This window comes from Oryctolagus cuniculus, chromosome 1, assembly GCF_964237555.1.
Source record: "Oryctolagus cuniculus chromosome 1, mOryCun1.1, whole genome shotgun sequence".
Lineage (NCBI taxonomy): Eukaryota > Metazoa > Chordata > Mammalia > Lagomorpha > Leporidae > Oryctolagus > Oryctolagus cuniculus.
In genome coordinates, this window is record NC_091432.1 from 623,495 (window position 1) to 644,679 (window position 21,185).

A 21,185-nucleotide genomic window follows, 5' to 3' on the forward strand; every position below is an offset into this window, starting at 1 on the left:
GAGTCCCTCCCCCCACCTCGGGTCCCTCCCCCTTCACCTCAGGCCCCTCCCCCCACCTCAGGTCCCTCCCCCACCTCGGGTCCCTCCCCCCACCGCGAGTCCCTCCCCCCACCTCGGGTCCCTCCCCCCACCGCGAGTCCCTCCCCCTTCACCTCAGGCCCCTCCCCCCACCTCAGGTCCCTCCCCCACCTCGGGTCCCTCCCCCCACCGCGAGTCCCTCCCCCCACCTCGAGTCCCTCCCCCCACCTCAGGTCCCTCCCCCACCTCGGGTCCCTCCCCCCACCTCGGGTCCCTCCCCCCACCGCGAGTCCCTCCCCCCACCTCGGGTCCCTCCCCCCACCTCGGGTCCCTCCCCCCATCGCGAGTCCCTCCCCCCACCTCGGGTCCCTCCCCCTTCACCTCAGGCCCCTCCCCCCACCTCGGGTCCCTCCCCCACCTCGGGTCCCTCCCCCCACCGCGAGTCCCTCCCCCCACCTCGGGTCCCTCCCCCCACCTCGGGTCCCTCCCCCCACCGCGAGTCCCTCCCCCCACCTCGGGTCCCTCCCCCCACCTCGGGTCCCTCCCCCTTCACCTCAGGCCCCTCCCCCCACCTCAGGTCCCTCCCCCACCTCGGGTCCCTCCCCCCACCGCGAGTCCCTCCCCCCACCTCGGGTCCCTCCCCCCACCTCGGGTCCCTCCCCCCACCGCGAGTCCCTCCCCCCACCTCAGGTCCCTCCCCCCACCTCGGGTCCCTCCCCCTTCACCTCAGGCCCCTCCCCCCACCTCAGGTCCCTCCCCCACCTCGGGTCCCTCCCCCCACCGCGAGTCCCTCCCCCCACCTCGAGTCCCTCCCCCACCTCGGGTCCCTCCCCCACCTCGGGTCCCTCCCCCCACCGCGAGTCCCTCCCCCCACCTCGAGTCCCTCCCCCCACCTCAGGCCCCTCCCCCCCCTCGGGTCCCTCCCCCCCTCAGCCCCCCACCTCACCTGGGCCCTGCTCTCCCCACGCACTAGTCTCCCTGGGAGGGGCTTCTCCTGAGGCGGTTTGTGCTCCCCAGCAGGGTAGCAATCCCAGCAGCCAGGAACGGGGAGACACCAGCTTGAGCGGCTTCCTGGGGTCGGGAGGCAGCCGGCGACGCCGTGCTGGGTGATGCGCCGTGCTGGGTGATGCGCGCAGCCCAGCCTTTGTAAGTCCCTGTCTCCTGCGTGGGATTTGAACGCCTGCGCGGTAGAGCCCGGGGGACCAGGTGACGGCTGTGCGCACCCAGCACAGCGCCCAGCATGGTGTACACACAGCAGAGGGACGTGGTGGCTGGGACGAGGAAGACAGCGGTGGGACTGTGGTCCTGGTCGTCGTGGGGGCAGATGCGGTGGTGGTGAGGGTGAGGGTGAGGGTGAGGGTGAGGGTGGTGGTGGTGATGGAGATGATGGTGAAGGTGGAAATGATGGTGATGGTGGTGGTGACGATGGTGGTGAGGGTGAGGCTGATGGAGATGATGGCGATGCTGGTGGTGAAGGTGATGATGGGCTGGAGGTGATGGTGGGCGTAGAGGAACAGAAGGCGACAGCACAGCCTGGGCCACACCTGCGCTGACCTCAAAGCCCTCGCCTCACCCCCCACTGCACAGTGCACCTGCGCTTCTCGGACCGTTTGGTCTCGGGGCCCCAGTAGAAGCGTGTTTCAAACCTCCATCTGTTTGGAGACAAAAAAAATGAAAACATTATTTGGGTACAAATGTCTTGAACCCAGTGCACGTGAGGGGCCTTTACAATTCATGGGAAAGGGCCGGCACCGTGGTGTAGCCGGTTAAAGCCATGCCACACAGTGCCAGCATCCCATCTGGACAGCTGGTCGAGTCCTGGCTGCTCCTCTTCCGATCCAGCTCTCTGCTGTGGCCCGGGAAAGCAGTGAGGATGGCCCAGGTCTTGGGCCCCTGCACCCGCGTGGGAGACCTGAGGAAGCTCCTGGTCTGTCTCCGCGGGTTCTGTCCGTCAGGACCCACTCCCGGTCTTTACAAACGCATTCACTCACTCCCAAGTGGCAAGGAGAAGCCTGCTGTGCTAACAACCCGTGCTCTAAGGTGAAGCGGGTGGCGCTGTGGTGCCGAGACACCTGGCCCTGCCCGGAGCCTGCACAGGCCCCAGAAATATGGCCTGAGATGCAGGAGGCAAAAAAAGAGGCACCAGGCGCCTGGTGGTGCCTGGTGTGACCACGACTGCGGCTGCAGTGGCTCAGGCCCCTGGGGGCTGGGTCTGCCCATCTGGGAGGCTTCGGGCGCCCCCTGGAGGACGGCCAGGCAGGTTCCCCACAGCGAGTGTAGACAGGTTCAGCTTCAGGTGTCGCAGTGAAGAGCCCAGAGTCACCTCCCCAGGGCTGACTTGTCCTGTGACGGGGGGGGCTCAATCACCCTCGGGGGGCTCAGTCACCCTCGGGGGCAGGAGCTCACCAGGGGCAGCCCCGCAGGCAGGGGCAGGTGGGCAGCAGCACAGGGTCGGGACCAGCAGCCCCTGTCCCCCACCCCCTGTGGGTTTCAGCCTCTCCGGAGTCCACATCCTGCGGGGGCCCCAGACCTGGGGGAGGGAATGTTCCGGATTCCTTGCGGTCCCCCAAGGCAGGCTGGAGACCCCCGGGGGCAGCCAGCCTCCCACCCCAGGCACATCTCCCAAATCCCGCCCCGGCAGGAGGTCCCGTGGGTCCCAGCTGACAGCGCAGCCACCCACTGCTCAGGGGAGAACCCCGGGCAGCGACCTGGCCACTCTGGCTGTGGGCTGTTCCAGCTCGAGGCCCAGGGCCAGGACACCTGGTCCAGCAGCTGGTGTTCGGCCCCCGAGGCTGGGTGCTCACTGGAAGGCCCTTCTGGAACAGGAAGAGCCCAGCGCAAGCGAGAGGCCAGCTGCCCAAGGCACACCCACCGGTGTCCACAGGGAAGACGGAACAGGGCCGCAAGGTCACCTGGGGGCTGCAGTGACCTGTGTGCCCCGAAACACGGGCCCACGTCCACCCCGCCACACCTGGTGACCCTGACCTTGTTTGGAAGTGGGCTTGGCAGAGTCCATGAAATCAGACAGCTGGCAGCGCTGTGAGAGGAAGGAGGGTTGGGACACAGCACACAGGGACGACACGGGGGGACAGAGGCGGGGAGCCAGGCCGGCACCTCCAGCCGGGATGCTGAGGGCCGCCATGGCCTTGGACAGGGAATTCTGGCTCCAGGACCGAGAGCAGGTCCCTGGCGTTGGGAGCCCCGGGCGCCTGTTATGCAGCTGGCAGGAGAAACGTGGTGGAGCCTACCCGTCTCCCATCTGTCTGGCACAGCCCAGTGGGCCTGCGTGCCCAGCACAAAGCTGTCCCCCGAGAGTCCACATGGCTGCAGGAGGCTCAGGCCACATCCGTCAGGAGTGAGAACTGCCCAGGGTGGCCCTGGACAGTGAGGGCTGAGTCTAGGGAGTGTCCGAGAGTCCTCTCTCGCAGTGGACACAGCGGCTGCCTCATGGACAGGGACAGCTCCCGGGATCCCGCAGCCGCCTCTGCATTTTCTTTTCTGTTCTTTTTTTTTTAAGATTTATTTATTTATTTGAAAGTCAGATTTACACAGAGAGAGAAGGAGAGAGAGAGAGAGAGAGAGAGTTGGTTCCCTCCGGATGGTTCCTTCCCCAGTTGGCCGCAACGGCTGGAGCTGTGCTGATCCAAAGCCAGGAGCCAGGAGCTTCCTTCAGGTCTCCCACATGGGTACAGGGGCCCAAGGACTTGGGCCATCTTCTACTGCTTCCCAGGCCATAGCAGGGAGCTGGATTGAAAGTGGAGCAGCCAGGACTAGAACCGGCATCCATACCGGATGCTGGCACTGCAGGCAGCGGCTTTACCCACTACTCCACAGCGCCAGGCCCCAGTGTCCTCCATTTCTGTGTCCTGTGGCTCCTCCCTCTCCGCTCTCGGCCCTCAGCCCCACCCTCCCAGAAGGCCTTCCTCCCTGAGGAAGCCACACCCAGAAGCACTGCCTGGCACCCATAGGTGGAGTGAGCGGCTCCCCGGACATCTGTCTGGGCCTGTGGCCTCCAGGAGACAGGCAGCGCCTCCTGGGTGAGGACTCGGGGGGTCACCCCCCTCATGATGCCCCCTGGTCTGCTCTTGGACAGTGGAACCCCCCTTCCCCGGTAGTCCACGTCTGCTCCTGGCAGCCCCAGGCAGAAGCCTCCGGCCACCCCTCGTGGCTCCCCACCCTAGCCTCCCATCCACCTGCCCTGCCACGGCCCCCCCACAGCCAGGAGGACACTGCAGGACCGGCCTGCCCAGCGGGGCCCAGGCAGAGGTTCAGTCGTGGGCTCACTGGCATCACCGGCACTGGCCGGCAGCACCCATGGCCCTTCCCGGCCGCCAGGCCTCCTCGTCTTTCAGAGGACTTGACGTATAAACAGCACCTGCCCTGCGCTGGACGTGGCCCGAGAGTGTCCCGCACTGAGTGCCAACTCGGGTCCTGGCTGCTCGGCGTCCGGTGTAGCTCCCTATGGAGGGCCTGCGCAAGCAGCTGAGGACGGCCCAGGGGCTTGGGCGCCTGCATCGGTGGGCAGCAGGGAGGGAGCTCTGGGCTCCCGGGCTCGGCCTGGCCCAGCTCCAGCCGTTATGGCCATTTGGGGTGTGAGCCAGCCGATGGAGGGCCTGCCTCCGCCCCCCACTCCTTCCCCCTCCCCCTCCCCCTCTCCCTCTCTGCCTGTGCCTTTCAAATAGATAAACTTTTAAAACAACAACAACAATAACAACAAAAATAAACACCTTCCTGACCATTCAACATGGTGTTGCAGCCATCTGGGGAGGGAACCAGCAGATGGGAAGTCGCTCTCTCCTTCTCTCTGTATTTCCGACTTTCAAATCAATCAATCGAATTTTAAAAACAAGGAAGTCCAAACACTCACAGAGAGAGGTGGGGAATCCTGTTTTTATGATAACTGGTGTTTGCCTGAGTCACGGGTCTGGATGTCTTCCTGGAAGATGGATGTGTGTATGCATGTGTGTGCATGTGTGTGTCTGCATGTGTGTGCGTGTGCCTGTGTGTATGTCTGTGTGTGCCTGTGTGTATGTCTGTGTGTGTGTGTGCCTGTGTGTGCATGTGTGTGCGTGTGCCTGTGTGTGTGTATGTGTGTGCGTGTGCCTGTGTGTATGTCTGTGTGTGCGTGTGCCTGTGTGTGTGCATGTGGGTGTGTGTGCCTGTGTGTGTGCATGTGTGTGCGTGTGCCTGTGTGTATGTCTGTGTGTGCGTGTGCCTGTGTGTATGTCTGTGTGTGCCTGTGTGTATGTGTGTGCGTGTGCCTGTGTGTGTGCATGTGGGTGTGTGTGCCTGTGTGTGTGCATGTGTGTGCGTGTGCCTGTGTGTATGTCTGTGTGTGCGTGTGCCTGTGTGTATGTCTGTGTGTGCCTGTGTGTGTGCATGTGTGTGCGTGTGCCTGTGTGTATGTCTGTGTGTGCCTGTGCGTGTGTGAGAGAGGCAGACGGGGAGGTCCACAGCGGCCACACAGGCAGAGGCCTGTTCTGCAGGCGCCTGGGCTGTGGGCAGCCCGCCGCGCTGGAAGGAGACCCTGGCTGAGCTCTGCGGCCCCAGACAGCTGCCCCTCCACGCACCTGGCTCGGCACGGGGAGCCCAGGCTTTGAGTGTGGGGAGAGGAGGGTGGGGGTATGGAGCTCCCTGCTCCTCCCCATCCCCACCTGTGCGCCACGGGATCCCCAATGGCCGACGGCTGCTGACCCACCACGGTGGCCACGAGGTCCAGCGGGTCCCGGCCACGGGGACACAGAGGGTGGCCAGCTGCTGCTCCCTAGGCCCCGGCCCTGCCGCCCAGCCTGGAGCTGGTCCCCCGTGTCCTGAGCCCCCAGCTCCGCCTGCACGAGGGGGCAGATGCTGGCCCCGAGCCTGCAGGGTGTGGGGAGGAGGTGACTCGGGCACCAGTGCAAAGCTGAGGCTGTGGCGCCGGGCGCACAGCACGCGGTCAGCAGTTGGCATTGCCACACCGGGGGCTCCACCCACTTCCACGTTCCTGTAAGCCCCGCCCCTCCAGGAAGCCACAGGGCCCTGGGACAGATGTGCCCTCGGGCAGCTGCTTATCCGTGGGTCACTGCCTGCGCACGGCCCAGAGTGACAGACCAGCGCCCAGCGAGGAGGCGGGGACCCCGTCAGCCCAGCTGTGCCCCTTACCGCCTGGGTGAGCGGGGAGAAGCCATCGCCCCAGGCGGCTGGAGAGGATCGGCGAAAGGGCACCTGGCGTCCTCCCAACGGCCCCTCCCCCGTGGAGGCAGCGGCCATCTGTGCGGGGCTCCGGGGGTCTTCCCCGGCCAAGGCCCCAGAGCTGAGTGGGTCAGGGCCGAGCTCAGAGCCAGGCCGCGAGGGTCAACCCTCATTCACTGTGAGAGCTGGTGGCTGTCCTCAGCCTGGCCTCGGTTTGCTCATCTGTAAGATGGGCCCACTGTGCTGCACTGCAGGGGGGCGGTGTTGGGTGGATTCAGCGTGCCAGCAGACACCACCTTTAACCCTTCCGTGTCAGGAGCCGATGAGAGACTCTTGGAGCCTGGAGGGGTCCGGGGGCTCCTGCCATCCTCACACCCCAGGCCCCAGGGCGAGGGGCGAGCGCCACGGGGACAGGGTGTCACTCCCAGAAGAGGCGTCTCCCCTTGGGCCCGGCTGTGCTGGGCGTGTTCAGCAGCGCAGCCACCCCCACTGAGCCGTGTGACAGTCCTGGCTGCTAATGCCTTCCTCCTGGTAGTGCAAAGACGACTTTAACAAGCTCACCGATCACCGACACAGCGGGCGCCTCGGCACACAGCGGGCGCCTCGGCACGCGCCCCAGCCGGAGCTTGCCGTCCCGCCCCCAGGGTGCCCCCGAAGTCGTGGGCTCTGCGGGGACCAGGAGGAAGCTGCTCTCGGGGCTGCCGTTCCTGGGCGAGGAGTCAGGTGCAGACCCCCGGGAGCGGGCGAGGGCCCGCCCATCTCCAGGGCTGCCCCGGCCCCAGTGCCCTGACTGGCCGGCTCACACTGTGTCTGACAGGTGAGGAAGCTGCCCTGCCCACAGCCGCAGGGCTCACACCGGCCCCCGCGGGGGGCGTCTCCTAGTCCCGGGCAAGAAGGGGGGATTTCTGGAGGCATCGTACCGGCAGGCCCCGACACCTGTCCTCGTGCCTAGCACGGTGGCCAACAGGTTGTTGTCAGGCTCAACGGGGGAGGCTCAGGCCTCACCCCACCCTGCCCCCCGCCCTGCCTCGGGGCACCCCGTGGGCCTCTGCGCCTGCCGTGCATGGAAGAAGCAGCCTCAGGGCCCCTGGGACCTGCACCCCGGCAACAGGGCCTCTGTTTTCCTGCACAACTCCCCACGGGTCGGCCCCAATCCACCAAGCTCCCGGCAGCCCCGCCCTGCTCGGCCAGCAGGTGTGGAGTGCGGACCCTGCCTGCCGGCCCGTCCTGCACCCCGCAGACCCCGTGGGCCCCGACATGGCTCTGAGCGTCTGCTCCGGGCAGTGCTGCATCCAAAGGCCACGCAAGGTGACCCCGGGTCGGGCAAGGCCAGTCCTTGGGGGGAGCCAGGAGAGGTCCAGGTGGCCCCTCTGGTCAGCTGCCGCAGCTGGGCTTCTGCCCTCGGGAGCCTGCCGGGGCCGAGGGGCAGGGCCTTGGCTGCAGGGTTCCGCAGAGTGCCCCCTCCTGCTGTGGGGCTGGGGGCTGGGCCAGGCGTGCCTTCCTCCCCTCCTCACCCCACCAGGGCCTGGCGGCAGCACCCCTCCCCACGGTGGGTCTGCAGCAGGCGCATTGCACCTGGGATGGCCGGAGGCGGTCCAGCTCCCACGGGGGAAACCTGCAGAGTCCCAGGGCACCTCATGCGGGGGCAGGGGCAGCGCGGAGAGCCTGCAGGGGTGGGGAGGGCTCCTGGGCCCCCACTGGGGCTGTGCACAGAGAACCTGGAACAGGTGTCTTCTACCGGTATATGGGGAGGGGCAGAAGGACACCCCCCCCCCCGAGGCAGGTTCTCAGCCAGCGTCCTGGGAAGGCAGGTGGCTGGGTGACTTTCGGGACAAGGACGCGGCTGGATTTTGGGATTCCTCCCGCGTTCTGTGGCTTCTGAGACTGGGGGAGATGTGCGGGGGGGGGTGCTTCCGTGGCTCAGGAAAGGGGAGGGGACGCCGCTCACCTCCGCGACCCTCCCACACCCCCACTCATCCATCCCTGCCTCGGGGCCTTTTTCCACCGAGGGTCGCGACCCCCGGCCGCGGGTGTGCGCGGGTCCCTGCCAGCGCCGCGGAAGGGAACAGGGCCCCCCCTCCCCAGCGCCCGCTCCGGCGCGGCCGATTCCGCCCGGGTTTTGCGGCCGCCGCGCCCTCGTCCCCCGCGCGCCTCCGCCCTCCGCCGCTCCCTCGCTCCGCCTAGCGCGGCCGGAGCCCTTCTCTGGCATTTCCTGCGGCCCGGCCGGGCCGCACCGCCCGCCGACCCCGGCCCCGCCGGCCCGAGGCCCCAGCGCGAGGCACGGTAGGCGCGCGCCGCCCGGGCGGGGGCGCGGAGGGACCCGGGAAGCATCCGTCGGCACGGCGCTGCGCCGGGCCCGGAGCGTCTGGCGGGCCCGGCTGCGGGGTCTGGGGAGCCCGGCGCAGCAGACCCTCGGACCCGACACTGGGCGCCGCCCGGGGCCCCTGACAGTGGCCGGCGCTGGGAGCCCGGGGCCTGGGCGCGGGGCGCTGAGGACCTGAGGGTGCCTGGGCACGGCCCGGGGCGCGGTAAATGCGCGGGTGGGGCCCGCGTGCGGGAAGCGGCGCGCCCAGCCTGGCTAGCTCCCCACTTGGCGGGGCTTAAAGGGGCCGGGGCGGAGGGGAAGGGTGTCGGGGGTGCGCGGTCCGTCGGGTCCTGCAGGGGCCGTCGGGATGGGGTCTGAGGCCCGCCCTGGTTCGGATCCGCAGGGTGAGGGGCTGCTTGGACCGCGAAGAGTCCCCTGAGGATGGGGAACCTCAGGGATTGAGGCGGGGGCTCCCGGGTTAGAGGAGGGTGGGGCGGCCAGGAGGAGGGCGGAGCCTGGGGGCCCAGCCCCCTGCCCTGACAGCTGGGCCGGCAGAGGTGGGGTTCTGAGGGCGGAGTCGGGCGCTCCTCGGCGGGGCTCCTCCCCTGCCCGGCAGGGCCTGGCCGCCTGGTGTCCTGGCCTCTGCGCGGTTCACTGAGCGCAGTCCCTCATCCCTCCTGGCCGCGTCGCGGTGCCTCTGACAGGTGGGCTTCTGCCACGGGCCCTGCCGGGCTGGGAACCGAGAAACCTGTGTCTTTGGGGGCACAGGCCAGGCCGTGTCTGCCCCACTTCTTGAACTTGGCAGGGTTGGAGGAGAGCCGGGGGCTCCGGGGGTGGCGGGCCTGGCCGCGGGGACCCAGGGCCCGCCTCCCTGAGGGCCGCTCCCCTGCAGGCTCGCAGTGCCCTTGCGCAGGTCCATTGTCTCCCTGCACGTGCGTGGGGCAGGCTGCGGGCCCTTTAATGCGGGGAGCCGGGAGGCGGTGCCGCGCGTCTGCCCGGCCTGTCTTGCTGGGCTGTTTGGAGAAGGTGACAAAGCGGAGGGCTGGGCCAGGAGCCGTGGAGCCCTCCACCGGTGGTGCTGTGCAGAGGCCCCAGGTCCCCAAGGGTGCTCGCGGCCCAGTGCAGCTCCCGCCCGCCCTGCCCCACCCCCAGGCTTCTGTTTACCACGCCGTGGATGCGTGGACGCCGGGATCCGTCTCTCCCCTGAAACCCTGGCTTCCCAGACGCTTTTGGCTCTCCAGGGAACGTGGCTTTTGGTGGGGCAGAAAAAGTCCATGAGGGGCCGGCGGTCCAGGATGCTTGTGCGTCTCCGGCCGTGGTGTTCTGGGCCCCGGTGCTCTCTGCCCGCCTTGTGGTTTGGTCTGCGCTTGTGTGTGCACACAGTGCTCTGTGTGTGTGTGCGCGTGTGCGCGTGCACTGCACCGGGGATAGAGGTGCACCTGCCCCACTCCCCGCCCTGGCCCAGGGCGATCTGAGCGCGTGCCCAGCTGGCGGTCCTGGCGAGGCCCTGCCTGTGAGCCTGAACCTGTGCCTGGCCAGGCAGGGGGCGTCCACTGGCCCCTGGACATGTGAGGGCTGCCCCGCGCGGCTGTTGGGAGCTTTAGCAGGGAAGCCGCTGGCGGCTTGCGGTTGGGACCGGCTGCTGGGTGGGGCGGGACGCTGCCCCCGACCTCCTGAGGCCGACCGGCCCTGCTGCCCTGGGTTCCGCGCACCACCGTGGAGACGGCGCGCTCTGGGTGCCAGATGTGCCGTGCGACTTCCTGGGCCACAGCGGCGGCCCCGGCCAGGACGGGGAAGCCCTCGCTGTGCACTGCTCCCGTGCAGCTGGGCTGGGAGCTCCTGTTCTCTTAGCGTCCGTTCTTCCGAGCCAGGGCCCCTGGGAGTGCGCGTGCGCAGGTGTGCTGTGTGTGCTGCGTCTCAGCTGCACCCCTGGGCCCGGCCTGCGCCGGGGAGCCACGTCCCTGGGCCCGGGGCCTGCGCCGGGGAGCCGACCCTGCTAGACAGGGAAGGCCACAAGGCAGGACCACGGGCATGGGGTGCAGGGAGGAGAGCCCAGCACTTCCAGCAGGGGCTTCGCGTGGTTGCCCAGGCCACGCTGCTTACCTGCAGACGGGGGTCCACGCTGCTTACCTGCAGACGGGGCCTTGCCGGCCAGCTCAGAAAGATCTGGAACACTCGGATCTCAGGGCAGCCTCCACGGTCGCTGGTTCGCCCTGAGGCCCTGTCCCGCTCCCCGCCTGGGGCCTCACCAGCCTGCAGGCCCTGCCAGTGGGTCTCCAGCCTGCAGCCAGTGCCGTCTCTAGCAACTCAGACCACATCCCAGAGCTGGCCCCTCGGGCCCTCTATCCGGCGGCCATGGGTCTCAGAGTGAGTTCCGGGACCAGGTCCTCAGCACCCTGGCCCCCACTGCCCCTCCAGGGCCCTGGCACCGGCCATGCCCTCCACAGTCTGCATGTGCCAGGCTCCGTCCTGTCCAGGTCTCAGCCTGGACGTCCCTGCTCTGAGACGCCACACGGGGTCCTGTTTCATCAGCCGCGTGCGTCTGTGCCCACAATGATCATGGCTTTGTGTTTGTCCAATCGAGTGGCTTAATCCAGAGAAGGCCATCAGGCCGGAGCGGGCCCCGGGTGGGTGCTGCGAGCCCACAGAGGCCAGAGGGGACGCCTGGGCCAAGCAGTGCTGGCCGGGGGCAGCCGGGACGCGGCGAGCAGGTCACCTCCTCCCTCCGCCCCGCGCCCGGTCCTGCGTGGAGGAGTCAGGACCGCGGAGGCAGAGTGTGCGTCCTTTGTCCCAGCTGATGCAAGAGGGCTCGGGTGGACATTGGCTGAGATGAAGCTGGGCTAACGGAGGGGAGGGAAGGCCCCCCAAACTCCTCAGCTTCTAAAAACGTACACAGAAACACGAGGAGGGCGCCCTGGGGACTCTGCGCCCCTCCAGCTGCAGGCCAGGCTGCTCCTCGTCACCAGGCTGTGGCCACCGCCCCTCTGTCCCTGGCAGAGTTTGGAATCAGCGTGGGCCACACCGTGCTGGCCCGTGGAGTGGTCCAGGGAGGAAGCAGGCCAGGGCCCAGCCCGGCAGTTGGGCGCTCGGGTCCCTGTCCCCTCCCTGCTGGCCTGGGGGAAGTGGCCCCCTTCCAGGAGGGGCGGGAGAGCCTTGATGCGCGGCCTGTGGGGGTCGGGGATGGGGGAGCCGCCCTGGCCCCTGGCCTGGTCACTGCACACTGGATTTCTAGGCCCAGACATTGGGGTGCAGCCGCTCCCCTGCTGTGGCTTGAGGCTTGCAGCCGTGGTATTTCTCTGCCCGCCTGGTCGGGTGAGTAAGGCTCGGGCCGCCCCTGCACTGGCTGGGCTGTGGGACAGGGCACTGACCTCCTGGGACAACCCTGCCCCCTCCCCTGCTCCCAGCTGTGTGGGGATCCAATGGGATTCAGGCCAGGAAATGGGTGGGGGCTGTGACCCTGTTCCTGGAGGGGAGCCCCTGGGTTGCTGTCGGCCACTGCTGAGCCAGGCAGTGCGGACCAAACTCCCTCCGGGCCAGGCCATGCCTCCCTCGCGGGAGCCCAGAGATGCTTCTCACAGTTTCTGGTCCCTGCCCCTGGATCAGAGTGAGCCCTTGACAAGTCATTAGGCGGCTTCCCGGGGCATGGGGGCCACGCCAGCCTTCCTTGCCCACCCCCAGGGCCCCGGCCGAGGGTTTCCTCCGCCTGCCATCCAGGGACCCCAGTAGACCCTGCCTCTGCCGGGAGACCCTCCCTCCGCCTCCCTGCCCCCTCCTCTGCTCCTGGTGTGGCGCCTGACCCAGCTGTCCTGAGCTGTCGCCTCCGTGGGAGGTGGCACCACCCCCGCTTCCCTGTTTCAGAGCTGAGGCGGCACCGCTGGGCAGCGAGCCCTGGGCATGGAGTGGCCAGCTTTGAAGGGAACCCTCGCCCACGCCACACCCACGCCGGGCTCGGCCCCTGCGGGAGCACGTGGGTCCCCTCCCGCCCCAAGACCTAGATTCAGCCCCTGAAGAGCAGCAGCCGGCCCTGCAGGGCCCGGAAGGGGCGAGGTACTCGGCCCCGAGAGGCTGGCAGAGTCCGTGGGGCATGGCCGTGACGCTGTGACCTGGAAATGGAAGACGGGACCAAACATGGGAACCCCAGGGGGAGGACCTGGCCCTGTCCGAGGGGCCGCTGGGGGTCAGCCTGGCTGTTCAGGCCGGGGGGGGGGGGGTCTCCTGCAGGCTGCGAGGCACAGAGGGCCCCCTGGATGATGTCCCCAGCACGTCTCAGTGTCTGTGGCATGGCTGTGCCACCGCGAGGATGTGGCTGCCACATCCAGACCCTGCCCTTGCCCTCCCTGCCCTCAGCCCCTGCACGCCCTGCCAGCTCCTGTGCAGCTCACAGCCGCCCAGGGAGCCTGGCTGCTGCGTGGGCCTGGGCGGCTCTCCCTGGCCTGGGCTGCGAGATCCCAGTGAAGCTGCTCAGCCAGTGCCCGTCTCTGTCCTCTGGGGACTGCAGGTGCTCCCTCGGGCAGGCCGCACCATTGCTGAGCACGGGGCTCACCGGGGGGCGCCAGCTCGGCTGCCTGCACCCCTCGGCCGGCCGTCACAGCTGCCCTTCCCAGCCTGGGGAGTCCACTCCTCTGCCCGCACCTGTAGCACTGACTCGGTGTCCCTGCAGGGCCTGGCTGCTGGTGGGTGTGTGTGAACCCAGGCCTGACCCGGCCTCCCTGGGTCTCCTGGAGCCCCCGCCTCCCCCACGGAGCCCCACTGCCTCGGGTGAGTCCGGCCTCAGCCTTCTCCGTCCCTCCTGTCCTCCTTCAGGTCAGCATCTCCGTCCTGCTGGCCCTGCCCCCTCAGCTCCCGGCCCTCCCGGCTCAGCGAGCTCTGTGTTCGTGTCGGGGTCTTGGGCTCTGCACGGAGCCCCCAGCCCAGCGCCGCAGCCCCGAGCTCAGGCAGTCACCGGTGCCTTGTGGTGGCTGAGTTCCAGCTGTTGGTACTGAGTGTGACGAGGACTCGTGGCTCTCGGGCACACAGCCCTGGGTGCTGCCCCGCCCCCGCCCCCCGCCCCGTGCAGGGAGCCCTCGGAGCGCTCAGGCTGGCCCTCGCACCCTGTGCTGTGGAGTGCAGGGCCTGGGGGCGCCGTGGAGGCCCCCCCGAGGCTGGGAGCTGCCGGCTGGGACCTGCTGGAGGGGGCGTGGCTTCCAGGGAGCCTGTGCTGCCCGCGGCTCTGCCGAGAGCTCCAGAGGCGGCTCCTTCCGCCAGGCACCCTTGCCACCGTGGCAGCTGGAGGTGGCCGTGGGCGTCCAGGCAGCGGCTCAGCGAGTGACCACAGGCAGGTGCTGGCTCCGGCGGGCGCCTGGGTGTCCCTCCAGGGCCTCGGCCCGAGCGGCGGTGCCGTGGCTGCTGGTACTAAGTGACCCCAGGCTCCTGTTCTTAACCGTCCTGCTCGAGGGTTGTGGGTCTCTAAGAAGAGCTTCTTCCTCCGGTGCGTTGTGGTCTGGGAGCCCCGACTGTCTGAGGACAGTCTGCCCCGAAGCTGAGGAGCCTGAGCGCGCCCTGTGGGCCTGCGGCCCAGCCTGCCCTGCCTAGAGGCGGCTCCCGCCCTCCTGTGTCCTGCTTCGCCGTGTGTGTCTGGGCCCTGCCCCTCCTGGGTGTCTTGGGGGCTTCTATGCTGTTGGAGCTCAGGACAGGTGTGGGGGGGCTTGGAGACCCCACGGGGGCCGGGCAGAGCCTGGACGCTGCAGCCGGAGTGGGGGAGGGGCGGCCGCGGGGCCTGGGCCGGGCTGAGCAGGCTTGGTCGGTCAGCCGACTCCTCCGTGGTTTCCGATGCTCGCCTTTTATTCTACAATGAAAGCCGCCCGCAGCACGCCTGCTGCTCTCGGGGGACGGGGACCTGGGCAAGCCGAGGTCCGGTCCCCACGCTCAGCGGCAGGGGGCACAGGGGCCCCCCGGTCAGGACGGGGCCCAGGGGGTCAGACCTGGTTCTTGACATCAACTCGCGTCTGCAGGCAAGAAACGCGGGGTTGTGGCAGCGGTTAGAGAGCCGGCAGTGCACGTGGTGGAGCCCACAGCGGCCGAGATGCGTGAGCTTCGTCCACCCACGGGGGCTTTGCACCCACGGCCGCCCGGCTCGGGGCCACAGGTCGGAGGTCAGGGCTGTGCCGAGTCGGACCATGGGGTGCTGAGGGAAGCCCCCTTCAGCGCCCGTGGTCTCGGAGGCACAGGTGGGTGGCACTTTGCCTGGGCGGCCAGAGCCAGGGGTCAGGCAGCTGTGACGGCCGCAGAGTGGCCGCACAGAGGCGGGGAGAGGGTGACCCTGGCGACAGGCCGCCCCACACCCCGCGCCCTGCGTGGTGTTGTTGTGTCGCCTGGAAACCCCTCCCAGGGCCGGGCTGGCATCCGCCAAGGAGCCGCCCACTTTCTGGGTTTGAGCCAGGACGGTTTGGTCGGTGCTGGCCCAGGAGGCCTGGGAACCGCTCTCCTGGCTCCTCAGCCGCAGGGAGGTCCCGGTGCCTGGGGCTTCCCCGTCAGCCCCGCCTTCTTGCTGGGCAGGGGCCGGAAGACAGCTTGTCCCCTGGCCTCCTGGGGTGCGAGGGTCCTGGGCAGCCGTGTCCGACGCCCACAGCTGGGTGGCTTCAGGCCTCGCCTGGTTGTGGCCACCCCCCCCCCAGCTTCACGTCCCTTTCTCCTCTGGGTCTGTGTCCCCGGGGTGGTCTCCTGGTAGCCTGAGTCTGTGAGCAGCTTTTGTGCCGGGGCCCGGGGCCAGGACGTGGGCTTTCACCCAGCACAGGGCCCACGCGTGCAGGCGGTGGTCAGGCTGCTGCCACGCCCGGCGACACGGGTGCAGAGCCGGGCTCTGCCGGCCCCGCCAAGTGGACTAGGAGGGAGGGGGAGGGGTCGTTCCTGGGGATGTGGGGCCAGGCGGGGCGAGGGCTGCCTGGAGTCACAGATGGGAAAAGTGAGTCCACGCCAGGAGACCCCTCCCCAGGGAGGACTTGTGTCCTGTTCTGCCCAGAGACACCCTGCCGGACACAGGCATCCATGGGGCCGGGTATGAGCAGGCCTCCTCTGGCCCAAAGCTCCCGCGTCCAGCCACAGTGGCCACCTGTTGGACGTGCCCACCTTGGGCCCGGCCCTTGCCCTGCCCCCTCCCCCGGCCCCCAGGAAGATGACCTGAGAGAGCAGCTGCCACTGCCGCAGATGTGTTGACCTGGAGACCAGAACACAGGCTTCAGGAAGAGCCGGCAACGTGCCGTCCACTCCCCGGGCCTCGGGGCCCTGGCTCCGGGCGCCCTCCCCCCGCGGAAGCTGCCTCCAGGCACCGCCAGGCCCCTGGGGACATGGTGGCTGACGGGGCAGAAGCCCGGGGCACCCTCGTTTGCTCTGTGTGTGAGTCCGTGTGTGCATGTGTGCACGCCCGTGTGCTTGTGTGTCTGGTTGTGTGTGTGTCTGTGTTCGTCCACACGTCAGTATGTGTATGTGTGTGTGTGTGTGTATGGATGTGTGTGGCCTGTGCTTCTCTGGTCTGTGTGTCCACGTGTGTATTTATGTGTATATGTGTCTGTGTGTGCATGTGTGTCTGATTGTGTGCGTGTGTGTCTGTGGCCTGTGTGTCCACGTGTGTCAGTGTACATGTGTGTACATGTGATAAGCCCATATGCATGTGTGTCTGTGTGTGATTGTGTGTCTGTCTGCATGTGTGTCTGTGGCCTGTGTCTGTGTGTCCGCGTGTCTGTATGTGCACGTGTGTCTCTGTGTGCACATTCGTGTCTGTGACTGCTGGGACAGGTCCGTGAGAGGCGGTCACTTTGATGACCCAGGTGAGACAGTGCAGGGGCTCAGGCATCACCCGGCCGTGGGACTGCTGTGTGCGTCACTGACCGTGGACGCTCAGCCCCAGGCAGCACGGCCTCCCTGCCTCCCCACCACGGGCCCAGCCTCCCTGCCTCCCCGACACTGGGCCCAGCCTCCCCACTTCCCCGCCGCTGGGCCTGGCCTCTCTGCCTCCCCGACGCTGGGCCCGGCCTCCTCACCTCCCTACTGCTGGGCCCGGCCTCCTCACCTCCCTATTGCTGGCCCGGCCTCCCTGCCTCCCTACTGCTGTGCCCGGCCTCCTCACCTCCCTACTGCTGGCCTGGCCTCCCTGCGCGGCCCTGAGAGCCGAACTGTGGCCGAGGCTGCAGAGCAGGAAGCCGGGCCAGCGCTGCCTCAGGCAGGTGCACAAGCCGTCCCTGACATCTGTGAAGGCGGCCTCACCGGTCCTCGGAGCCCGGGGGGGGGGGGGGGGGGCCGTGTGCAGGCTGAGGGCAGGGAGGCTGGGGAGCAGAGTGGTGATGATGGCAGGGAGGGTGTGGGGCGGCCGTGAGGGCACAACCCTTCCAGGCCCCCACGCAGGGGAGCTAGGACGATGTGGGCCCCAGGGGCTGATGGCTGTGGCTGGTTGGCCCTGGGGCTGGATGCAGGGAGAGCCTCTGGGGGCCTCTGGAAGGGTCTGATTGACAGGAGGCAGGGCACGAGGCCCTGGGCAGCGGGCGGCGGCTTTGACAGCTGGAGGCGGGGCTGGGCTGGGGAGGGGACCAGGAGACACTGAGGAGATGGGTAGGCCCCCGCAGTGTGGCTGCTGTGGTGGGGCCACGGGACGGGGGTGGAGCCAGTGGAGCACTGGGTTGGCTGGGGCCTGTGGATGAGAGGCCGGTGCTGTCCCTGCGGCCATGGCCGGCAGCAGAGTGGACAGCCAAGGGGCCTGCTGGCCGTGGAGGCTTGGGGAACCCCAGGGCTGCCCCAGCTGCATGGGGTCATCGGGGTCAATGCCACCATCATCTCGGGGGGCCTGGCTGCTGGCTGGCCCCTTGGTGCCTCCCCAGGAAGCAGGTGCCTCGCGTGGGGTCTGGCCAGGCCAGGGTGCTGGGTCCAGGGGCCGGGTGAGCCTGGTCGCCGGTGCTGTGGGCCCGGATGGCGGGGCTCAGGGTGCCTCGCCCCTCGCTGGCCGCCGGTCTGGCCGGTCAGCGGGTGGGTGAGGCCGGTGCTGGAGGCGGCAGCGGGTCCAAGCCGCCGTGGCTCCCGGCTCCGTCTGGGGCGGGATTTCGGCTTCCTGGCAGAGGGAACTCCGCCACTGCCTGCTTCCCGGGAACCCTGGGGCTGGGGCCCGAGCAGGTCCGTGTCGGGGCAGGGGAGGGGACCTGGGCGGGGGCGGTCGAGGGGTCTGCGGCCCCCTCCCCAGCTGCCTCTGTGAGCCCCTGTGGCCCCCCATGCTGTCATCACAATCACAGCAAGAGGAGAGGGCAGGCGGCCGGGCAGAGCCAGCAGGCAGCGGCCGCCCCCAGCAGCGGCCAGCCCAGGCAGCCATGGAGTCAGACGAGGCCCGGCGGCTGCGGGCCCGAGCCGGAGACCAGGACAGCCGCGGTGTCCGAGCACGGCGGACGGCAGCGAGCACGCTGATGTCCTAGCCCACAGTCAGTGAGGTGAGGGGGCCGGGGCCGCGGCCGGGCCGGGCCAGGGCCAGGGCCAGGCGGAGGCCCACAGACACCGCTGGTGTGCGGCTGGGCCTGCCCCGGCCTCCTGGCCTTCTCCCTCTCTCGGGCCAGCTCAGTGATGTCCGCCCCAGGGGTCTCCATGAGGGCAGGCGGGGGCGGGGGCGGGGTGGGGGTCAGCATCCACTGAGCCACCACCCCCATCCCCGGCCCCTGAGCCTGGGGGGCCCCTTCCCACTGGGGAGGGAGCGAGGCAGACCTGAGCTTGGGTGTCTGGCGGCCTGTGGCCAGCAGTCTTCCTGTGGGAAGGCCAGGCACAGGGGCCGAGCGCCTCTCCAGGGCGTGGGTGTGGAGTCCCTGGGAGCCCAGGCACTGTGGCTGGCAGGGGCGGGGCTGAGAGCCACAGGGTCTCCTGCTGGCTGCAGAGCCCCCTCCCCCGCCTGCTTGTACAGCCCCCAGGGGACCCCTGAGTATTGGAGTCCTTTCAGTTGGGACAGGCAGGCGGAGTCTGTGGGACCACGTCCGGCGTGGCTCCCGTGGCTGGGGCTTCGAGGGCTGCCGGAGCAAGTGGCAGGTGGGTGCGCCTGGGCCAGCTGACCACGCGCTACAGAGCTGCATTGAGGGTCGGGGTGGTCGAGGCTGGCTGGGCCCACGGACACCTGACCCGGCTGAGCACAGCCAGGCCGGCCCCGTGCCATCCCCTGCTCGGCGCGGCCGTGTCTGGGAGGCCCCGTCCTGCCTGCCCTTCTGTCCCCCCTTCTCCCATCTCCAGTGCGCAGAGAGGACTCGCTGCGCTGGGCTCGCCTGGGGAGGTTCTGGGCACGGCTGGAGCCCCTGCGTCTTGGGGCCTCCCCACCTGTCAGCCGTCCCGACCCAGGCAGAGTGAATGCAAGGGCGGGGGCTCGAGGGCCCATCGGCACAGCGGGAGGCCTGGAGGGGGCCTTAGGGCCCATCTCCCGAGCCAGAGTGGGTGCCAGAGGGCCCTGAAGAGATGGCCTAAGAGAGCCCCGCGCGGTCAGCCCAGCCCAGGGACAGCAGCCTGGCAGGTTCCAGCCCTCGTGCTGGTGTCTCCTGGGGGAAACAGCTCTGCTGGGCCGGGCCGGTGCTGGCCTCTTGGGGGGGGGGCACTCAGAAGGCACCAGGCTGCGTCCAGTGGCTTGGGGCAGCCTGCTGTGGCGCCCACGACCTTCTGCACAAGGCCACATTGTGCTGGCCTGAAGGTGGGCACCTGGGAATGCAGCGGGCAGGGGCGGGCAGCGCACATGGGGCCAGACGGAAGGCAGCGTGGGCGGGCACGGCTTGCGCGGGGCCCAGGGAGACTTTGCTGCCCGCCAGCCGACCTCAGTGTGGGGTTGGAGCGCTTGGTGCCTCTCCAGCTGCCCGGAGGTGGGCACCCTGAGGGGCTCGGGGCTGCCCAGGGAGGAAGCGGCCTGACCCGTCTCCGCCGTGTGCACCGGGAGCCAGCCCTCCTGACGTTGGGTATGTGGACGCGGCTCTCAGGCCCACGGAGTTGGATCTGCCTCCCCCGCAGCTGTCCCCTGGGCCCCTCCCCAACTCCCAGGTGGCCCTGTGCAGGGCAGGAGGAGGGGGAGGGGGCCCGCAGGGGCCTGTGGCCCAGCAGTGGGTGGGAACCGGGGCTGGCTTGGCAGGGTTCCCAGGGCACACGTGACCCCAGTGGTGGGGTTCCTGCCTGCTACGGCCGTGACGGTGAGACCTTCCGGAAGGCGGAGGCTCGGTGCTGCCTCCAGGGACCGACAGGGGGGCCATGCAGCGGGAAGCACAGCTGGCCACACCCTGGTCTCCCGCAGAGGGCGGGCCTGACCTTCCACGGTGTGGGCGGCCAGCTTGGACGTGGTGTCCGAGGAGGGGCTGTCCCATGGCCTGGGCCATCTCCTGTGAGCTCCCTGCGCCCCTGCCCGGGCCTGGCAGCGTCCCTCCTGCACCTGGGCCTCGGGGTCCTAAGGGCCAGGGGAGGCCACAGTCCATGTCTGAAGGGCAGAACCATGGCCGAGGACCGGCCGCGTACAGACCAGCAATCGAGGGGCAAGGGAGGTTGCGTGGCTGGCACAGGCAGGAGCCAGGGTCCGAGGGTCCCAGGTGGGCCCAGGAAGTCAGCCATCCCCGTAGCTGAGACCACAGAAGCCGAGAGATGGGGCCGGCGCTGCCCTCCGGGGAATTTGCGTAGAGCCAGTGCGGGCGGCCCCGCCCTCGGGGGTGTGGAATCCGAGCAGGGGCCAGGTCCGTGGAGCCGGCGCGGCACGGCGCATCCCGGCGGGAATGGGCTTGGCCTTCTCCAGGACCACAGCGGGGGCCGGCGTGGCCACAGCAGAGCAGGCGAGAGCGGGAGGTGGGGGCACCTGGGGGCATGGGAAGGGGGCGGAGGCTGGGCTGTGGGCTGAGGGCCCAGAGGTGCGGCCTGAATTGACCTCTGACGTGACCAGGCAGCCCCTCCTTCCCCCCTCAAGGCACCTTTAACCCCCGGGCGTGGAGGACTGAGGTCAGTGTCTGCAGGGCCCAGCCACTGGCCTGGGCTGTCAGCTGCCGGGCAGATGCCCCTGAACTGTGCTGGGGCTGGTGGCACAGCACCTGATGTGTCTGATCGCGGACAGGAGGGAAGGGGGAATTGGGCTGCGCGGCCGAGTGATCCCAGAGATTCATGGATTGAGTTAAGGAGCAGGGGAGGGAAGAGGGGATGGGGGGATGATGGATGGACGCTGGGTGGATGGACGGATGGACGGATGGGTGGGTGGACGGATGGGTGGATGGTGGATGGATGATGGATGGGTGGCTCGGCAGGTGCATGATGGGTGGATGGGTAGATGGATGCTGGGTGGATGGTGGATGATGGGCGGGTACTGGGTGGATGGATGGGTGGGTGGATGGGTGGTGGATGTTGTGTGGGTGGTGAGCTGGCGAGTCCCTCTGGTGGTGACAGGTGCTGGAAGAAACTGTGGTGAGAGAGAAAAGGCGACTCGTGATCCCCTCCCCACACCACTTCAGGTGGACGGGCGGAGGCCAGATGGGGGCAGAGGCCAGATGGGGCAGAGGCCAGACAGGGGCAGAGGCCGAGCTGTGGGCCAGTCTCCGACCGGGAAGACAGCAGCCCCTGTCCCTTCCCCAGTCTGCCAGACTCAGGTCCTGAAGAAGGGGGCTCCAGAAGAGGGAGCCCCCCGCCCACGCTCCCCTGGCCCCCGTGCCCAGTGCAGCCTGGGTGCTCCAGACTCCGGGCCTCCTAGGTG

General features: G+C 68.8%; 1 protein-coding gene across 4 annotated transcripts in view; it reads left to right on the plus strand.

Annotated features, from left to right (window-relative positions):
• Nucleotides 1–8,332: 8,332 nt before the first annotated feature.
• Nucleotides 8,333–21,185, plus strand: part of OSBPL5 (oxysterol binding protein like 5) — a 38,648-nt gene continuing 25,795 nt past the window's right edge. The window contains exon 1 of one of the 4 annotated variants that reach the window (XM_070063518.1): nucleotides 8,333–8,472. The gene's annotated coding sequence lies outside the window, so the exon portion shown is untranslated. Of the gene's footprint in view, nucleotides 8,473–9,064; nucleotides 9,199–13,232; nucleotides 13,253–17,752; nucleotides 17,938–21,185 lie in introns of those variants that run through there. The other 3 variants (XM_070063533.1, XM_070063542.1, XM_070063528.1) reach the window with 3 other exon arrangements.